Source organism: Myiozetetes cayanensis, unplaced genomic scaffold (assembly GCF_022539395.1).
Source record: "Myiozetetes cayanensis isolate MyiCay16 unplaced genomic scaffold, myiCay2020 scf17, whole genome shotgun sequence".
NCBI lineage: Eukaryota > Metazoa > Chordata > Aves > Passeriformes > Tyrannidae > Myiozetetes > Myiozetetes cayanensis.
This window is the reverse complement of record NW_026087378.1, coordinates 7,354,305-7,362,183: the sequence shown is the minus strand read 5'-3', so window position 1 is coordinate 7,362,183 and position 7,879 is coordinate 7,354,305. Positions and strand designations below refer to the sequence as shown.

The 7,879-nt window shown below is 41.5% G+C and overlaps 1 long non-coding RNA gene across 1 annotated transcript in view; it reads left to right on the top strand.

Moving 5' to 3' along the window:
• The first annotated feature begins 4,882 nt into the window (after positions 1 to 4,882).
• The window catches only part of LOC126638473 (uncharacterized), a 78,062-nt gene continuing 75,065 nt past the window's right edge, over positions 4,883 to 7,879 (top strand). Inside the window, exon 1 of the long non-coding RNA XR_007628616.1 lies at positions 4,883 to 5,152. This is a non-coding gene — a long non-coding RNA (uncharacterized LOC126638473). The remainder of the gene's footprint in view (positions 5,153 to 7,879) is intronic.

The window sequence follows — 7,879 nt, the reverse complement described above, 5'->3', positions numbered from 1 at the left end:
GCTTCATCTGCCATGTTTGTGAATGTCTACTTAAACCAGCATTTTGAGACCCCTGGCTGTGAATTTCAAAGATGAATTTAAGTATTAAAAACTTTAAAAGACTTTGAATGTGAGAATTGAGAAGATATTATTGCTTAATTATAAAAGAATTTAAAATATTTAAAAAGGATTAAAAGAAAAAATAAATATAATTTATGATATAATATAACACTTTTTATATATTACATAATCTAATATAATCTATAAAATATAGTATACTATATAAATATAAATAATAAATAAAATGTAAGAATTTAAGAGATGTTATTGCTTAATTTTTCATTGACAGATTAACATTATCTTTTATTGTCTACTGTCTAAACACACATTATTTCTATCACAGCCTGCTTGTGAGAACAGGAGAGCAACCAGTTCAGAACAGAAAAATCCACATTCCATCAAAGGCCCTTATACTTTTACCAGCTCTGCTTCACAAATCCCTCTGGTGACCCTGTGAAAATTTCTTTTTAAAAGTAATTTATTGGGCTATTTGGTTTGTTTGCTCTTTCCTGGCAAAGAATATGCATAACCTTCTACTGAGAGATCTTAAAAATGTTTGTCATATCATGTCAAGTGCTTCAAGACATGAGCTGGTGCAGAGCCTAAAAATAGCTACTTGGAGATGACTGGACTGGCCTAAAGCCAGGCTGGAATCAAGGAGGAATAAATGTGACTTAAATTCACTTTCGCTCACTCATGTCCTAAACTCTGACTGAAGAACAGGTGAAATTAATTCAAATCATGCAGCTGTGTATGAAAATGAGTGAAAATGGGAAGAGAGTGAAAGTTCTACTCCAGTTCCCCTGTTGTTTTCATCCCTAAATATGGTAGCACACTGGCCACATTTTAGGCGCTACAGAGTCTGTGAAACAAGGAGTTTGGCAGTCACTGAAGAAATGGGTGGAAGGCTGTTTCCCCAAGTGGAGTGTAAGAGAAGGAGGTGGAGGGGGAGCTGCCTACCTCATCCCCAAACTGCAGCTCCATGCAGACTCTGCTCTGCAATTGAACCCTTGTTTAAAGATAGCACGGCGTGTTCCTGAGCTAATTGGACATGTGAGTCACGCGAATCATCGGAGTCACCATAGAGATAACAAACACCTCAGCTGGGGAAAAAATCAGCTCTTCAAGACAGACCGCCAGTGCCCCTTAAATAGATGCTTATTTAACATTTGGGACTTGGAAATCTCCATGAATAGCAATTCCAATGAATGAAATGCCAAGTAATACCACCTCCTTGTGTGGCTGGCTTTGACATTTCCAAGTGTAGCCTCTCTCCTGGGCCATCATTTTGCACCCACACTTGTCTGACAACTTGCTGAAGAAATGCATCCAAACAGACAATGAAATGCCTGGATGATTTATGCAGGAGGGAAGTAAACAAAGTATCACAAAGAATAAAACCTTTTCAAATGCAACTAAAAAAAGCAATATCAGACAGTTCCAAGCACTGGAAAATTGTTTTTCTCGCTGCTGCTTGGTTCATTTCAATTCACTCTTTTGGGATTAGATTTTTCTTAATGAGGTTTGACCGGACTTTGATTTAAATATCTGAAAGTTCTCCAGTAATTGTTGCTAAGCGTTTAGTACTCTTCATGTTTGGAGAGTCAGCTCATCACCATGGCACAGAGTGATTGATTTACTCAGAAATCTGCTGAGAATAAAGATGTTCAGTGAATTGGTAGGACAGAGGCTGTAAAAGTGTAAAGTTCTCTGTCCTGTTCCATCACTCAGTTTTCATAAACAATGATCACATTTGTGCCTACTGCAGCTAGAAATTGTTTTGCCTGGAAAATTCTCCACATTTTTCCCCTTTAACTCATAGTCTGGTCTCCCCTCAAAGAAATCATCTTTTCCCAGTGTTAAGCTTTGTAAGGTCTCTCCTTTTGACTTTTTCCTTCATCCCCATGTTGCCTTTTCTTAATAAAAAAATACAAGAATGAAATGCAAAGGGTGCTTTGCCCTGTTTTACCCAGACAGGATGTCAAGAAGCTCTGCACAAAATCTGTGCTGTGCTGTTCAAACAAGTGACACATTCATTAGACTCAGCTGAGTATGGGAGGAATATTGAAGATGATGTGCAAACTGTAAACAGGTCACCTTCTTCAAGATAAAGTGGATTACTTCAATGCAAGACATCATTAAATGCAGTTTCTTTTCAGTCTCCCTATTGTGGTCCAATTTATCTCTGTTTAGGAAAACAAGATTATTTTTAGCAATTCTGACTTTCCTACTTGTGCATATATTTGTTCTAAATTACTTTTTTTTTTCGTCTTCCAGGGATCTTATCATTTACAAGTTGGGATTGTTCTGTGTGACATAGAATGATATCCTAGTTTGAACAGATCTCCTGTTTCAAATGAAAAGATTAAAATAAGGAGAGCTGTGTCTCCCACTTGTGAAATGCAGTTCCTGATGAATGTACTGATTTCTCCATTGTGTGAGAAACTGGCAATCCATTATGTGAAACTGTCTGAAATATGTTTCAAAGCCCTTTGTTTTTTTTCCAGAAAATGCCACCTCCATAGAACAGTTTCATCCAGGCTAACACTGGGCCAAGGCAAGTGAAGCACTTTAGAAGGTGGGCATCTCCAAGCCACTATTCTGCTGAAAATGTAATTGCTTTGTTTTGAAAGGGCCTAATGATCCAAAAAATGGGTTGATAGCTTTCAAAGCTTTCAGATCTGTAGATGCTGACAGAGCAAATTTAAGAGTGGAAGAAACTTTGTTTTTAGCATTTCCTTTTTCAGGCCTTTTCCTGAAAACCATTATTCATTACACAAGCCCAGGGTAATGGGTAAGCACTCTAGGGATCTCTTCATCTAGATAGGCAAGACACATGGCACAGAAAAGCAGAGGACACAGACATCTGAACAAGATGCATCTCGCAGTTAATAAGCAGCTAAAAGCAGCTAAAAGCTTGTGGGAGTGCTGTGAACCGAGGAAATCACCTGTTTGTGGTTACTCCCCTCCATCCTCCCCCCCTGCTTTGTCTGTGCAGGGGGAAACAGGGCAGGAGCAGTGTTGGTCCTCCCAGTCTTCTCCATGGAGAAGTCAGCAGATTTTCAGCCACAGGAGCAATACAGCCTCATGATGTCTCCTGACTCCGGGCTGGAAAGGAACCATCTGTTTGTTATACCACACACTGAGCCTGTGCTGTTGGCAATCTTCTGGGCTCTGATGAAGCCAGCTAAGCTTTGCTCTGGGGATTGCACACAGTGGGGCACAGGGCTAATTCCCATATTGGAAACTGGTGAAAACAGGTCCAGAGAAGATATGCAAAACAAATATGTATTAAAAACAGGCCTAGTACTGCAAAGAAACTGAAGAGAGAAGCTTGAGGGGCAGCACAGGGGAAAACCCCCAATATTATATGATATTCCCAGTGCATGGAGGCTCTGAGGAGAAGCACATTGACAGGATGCTACATGAGAGCGTGTACTGTGTGCTGAAGAGTTGGAGGGAGGACGGGAGAGGCAGCTCCAGAACACGGTGGGCGGAAAAGCTGATCCCAGCAGAGCAAGGACAGGCAAATTCATCTCAAGAGACGGCCACAGCAGCACTGACAAGCCTTAACTTCACACAATGTGGCTTATTTCTGTGTGCATATGTAAATAACAACATTGCAATTGCGATCAAGAAAACCACCTTCTCTCTTAAGATGAAAGAAATTGCAGATATGGGGGTGGAAGTGTCATCTGCACAGAGTGTTGAGTCTTCAGATTCAGTGACAGGTGATTCCTTACTCCCTACAAGCAATACGAGCACTTAGCCTGTTTGCAGTAGGCTCTGGGATTTTTTTCCCTGACAGATTACTCCAGTCAGTCATGGCATATCCTGGCATACTAACAGCTGACCACTGAGGTGCTCTGCAGGAGAGAAGCATGGACCAGCGGTATTTCAGTTAACTAAAACTGCTGTTAAATTAACACCAAAAAGAAAATGCTGAAAAGAAACCCTCTTTGCTGACAAATTCTCATTTAACAGAATCACTCTTCAAAAGGGTGCTAACACTAAAAGCTTTCAGGGTAAAATTATAGGAAGAAGAGATCTCAAAACAAGAGGTTGACTTGAACATAGAGCAAACCTCTCAAGTAGGTACAGGGAGACTTGGGGTCTTTTGTTCGTGCTCCTAGTTGGTAGCTACAAAAGACTTGTGGTTGAGATGTCACACACACTCATTAACCCAGTGCTATGCACAAGCAAATACATTCTGACTCAGAAAAGCTTAAAAAGCCTTCCCAGCAGGGCGTATTAGGAGAGCAGCACTGATTGTGCCCAAGTTAGGAAAACAAGCCTTTATACATCCTTACATGTACACACACATACGTATGTATTTAAAGCAAAACTCAAATATAGATATTTTATGGAGACGTCAAAAGCAGTTTATTGTTTCCACGTGCATTTTAAAAATAGGAAAGCAAATATTTGAATATGTTTTCTGAAATTTCATTGCCATGAAGCAGTGGCAGTGGATCAAGCTCTGGAATGGCAGTAGGAGTCTGGTGATCCAGGAAGTTGCATTGCCTGCATGTCATCCTTCCTACCAGCATGTCTGGGGTCATAACTTCACCAGCAGTGGGGTGCAGCTGGATCACTAGAGGTGGTTTGCACTTGGACAGATCCAAATGCTGATGGAGGAGCTGGATCTGCCTGCATCTGCCCACAGAAACATGCCAATAGGTGGCAGGCACATGCTATCGGCAGGGACCGATGCCAGCTCTCACATATGGCACTATACGTAAGTGCCCCAAAACATGCACTGGAGGGAAGACCAGTGTAAATCTTTACAGTAAGAATGTTTTAATTTGTGCTTCACTGCAAGACAAAGCGTACAGAGTGAAATTTGAAGGTGGTAGAGCCCTGGAGAGAGTTTTGGATTGAAAGAAACAGAGGCAGAGCATCAGGTGCAGGAGCAGAGAGGGGTGAGAGGGCTCTCATGACAGGGCTAGAGGGGAAACAGTAGCTAGCATGATCATGTCTGATGTGAACAATGACAGAGAAGTCCAGGCTGCAGAGGTGGAAGGAACCAAGAGATTGAGTATTTGTACAGTTCATTAACAGGAAATGTGACCTCTCTTTTGAGCTCTGCTATTGATCTGACACTTGATCTTGGGTAAGTAATTTCATCTTTGCCTGCCTCTCTTGGGTGTTGTTTTTTTCCTACCATTCTGCCTCATCTGGCTATGCTGAGTATTCCCCTGAGCAGTTTTTCCTGGTGTGAATGGCTGGTGCTGAGCAGTGTGAAGCCCTGGTCGTGGCCTCTGTGCTAAAAAAGGTGCCTAACTCTTTAAAACCTGTGTTACTCTGAGGGCAACTTGAGGCCAGTATTGGACTCAGTGCAGAGAGATCCTCACTGGGAAAGTTGCTGCCTGGGGGGATCAGCATTCCTGGGTCAAGTCTCCATTGCAGGGACAGGGGCAATGCACGCAAGTGTGTGATGGTCAAAGGGGGGATTTCATTCTTGCCAGTGGCAAGGGAACACAAAGCAACATGAAATGCTCAAGCAGTTGTTTTCATTGCAAAAGTCTTGATAAAAATAATTCTGCAAAATAGAGGGCTTGTGGTCTCTACTGGGTACAGATTTCGTCACACAAATGGACCTCACTGTGAGACCAACCTCCTGCACTGCCAAAGGGAGCAGCCTGTGCAGGGAGATCACCCTGGGATCACAGAATCACACACTGGGTCAGGTTGGAAGGGATCACCTCCCTGCTCAAGCAGAGTCATTCCAAAGCACGTGGCACAGGATTGCATCCAGGCAGCTCTGGAATATCTCCAGTGAGGGAGAATACACACCCTCTCTGGCCATTATGTTCCAGTTTTATCTCCACAACCAGATGATTAAGTGAAGCTCCGGTGGGAGAAGCTAAATATTCAGTGTTGTTCAAATAGAGACAATATTCTTTATACATTCACTGGATTGAACAGTGTCTGTATAATTTCGTATTTTACTGAAACTGAGGTGCACAAAGGTAGCACTGGTTGTAACGTAGCCTTCCTTTCCAAATAAATCACTCAGACACAAATACATGCTGAAGGAAATTGAATCTTGGAAGTCATAAGTTTGTGGGGCTTCGAAGTCAATGAAGTGCACTGAAGATCCTTTCTATAGGAAAAATTGCTTTTCAGTCTATTTTTTCTGTCTTCCACTGCACTTTGGAAATATATAACATGGTTCATACAGGTCAATCTCTAAAGAGCATTAAAGTTATTTTTAAGTGAAAAAACCCCCACTATGAATGAGTCAGCAGGACTACACTTTCTGCACTTACATTAGCAGAAATTTTTATTTTGGGGAAATGCTTAAATTTTTTCCTTCTCCTTTGGTGACCCAAACTTGTAGGGCTGGGCTATGTGTTTTTGGATTGCCATTGGTAATAAAGGTTAGATTATTCTCCTGGCTTCTGAGGCAAATGTTATTACAGGGCAGCTGTCACTGAGAGACAGTTTGCATTCAATTTGTTAGATTATGCAATTGTCCTGGTTCTGACATAACTGCAGCATCATCTCTGCAATTGTAAACACAGAACTGCAGGAAGCTCTGGGGAGGCAAAGGAAGAGAAATTCCTTCTTCAGGGGGAAAAATGAAATCTGGTTTATACCTCATGACATCAGATTGTATTTGGGTTTAAGGCATTCTTAGAGTTTCTCTTTCTGTTTCTTCATTGCTGGCATTTATTGATGATCCTCAGAGCCAGAATCTCTCATTGAGATGCTGAACAGATGCAGAGAGGGAGAGCTCTATAGGTGAAATGGAGCTCTGTGTGTGTTAGTAACTCCACAGCAAAACCCAGGAGTCTCAGCCATAAATGGATGTGCTAATCAATGACACGTTTTCACCCTCCTATTAATGTGCTTTCCTTATTTAGATCCTTAGCATTATTACCATAGAAAGGTTCATCAGGTCTAGTCAAAGAGCAAGTGGCTGGGAGGGGAGTTCTGCTATTCCAACAGCTCTCCAATGTTCCTCCCTGCTGTGTAAGCAAGCTGCTGGCTGTGACTAGCTACTGAGGACACTAGGAAGCCTGGAGATCATCCCAGTCACTGTAACTGGTACCCTAACTGGTAACCCTAACTGGACATATTCTCTCTAGACTAACAAGAACTCAAAGGAGAGGTAATGGTTCCTTTTAAAAAAGCTGAGTGCACAAGGGGAATTGGTTGCAGATACAAACCCCAGGTTTGCTTGTGCTCATAATTTTTTGTACAACACATTTTAACCTTCATACTCAGTTATGTGGTAGCAGGGCAGCCCTATCCTTATTTGTCAAACAATATGTAATATCTTGTCCCACAGAGGTCTGCCCATTCTGTCTGATTTATAGGAAGTCCAGATTGCTCCATTTCCCCAACTCAAGTATTTACAAGTACACTGCAAAGCTATAAGGCTTCTGAGATGTGCCTACAACAAAGGTTGATGAACACCAAAGAGAAATATGAGAGATACCCAGTGAGCAAATTTTGGATAAATAGCTATTAATGTACATGATGGGTCCCCTGGCTGCCCAGACTCTGTGTATCAGGAGCATCTCCACTGACAACACTGCAACAACTGCTGCAACAAGAGCTAAACTCGGAGAAAAATGAGGTGTTTATGAATTTCTATTCCTGGTAATTTTTACTGTGAAACATGATTGAAACAAGGAAGAATCACTTCTACCCTCTCTTCTTCCTGAAAACAGTGTTTCTTCCTGAAAACATGTATCAGGGGTAAGATAAAAATCACTCAGTCAGAACAACTAATGTCCATTTGAAAAGGGAATGGTATTTGCTGTGTTTTATAATATCCCCGCTGAGAAGAAGAAGAAGATATCAAGCTTCAGAAATATATCCTGTATTA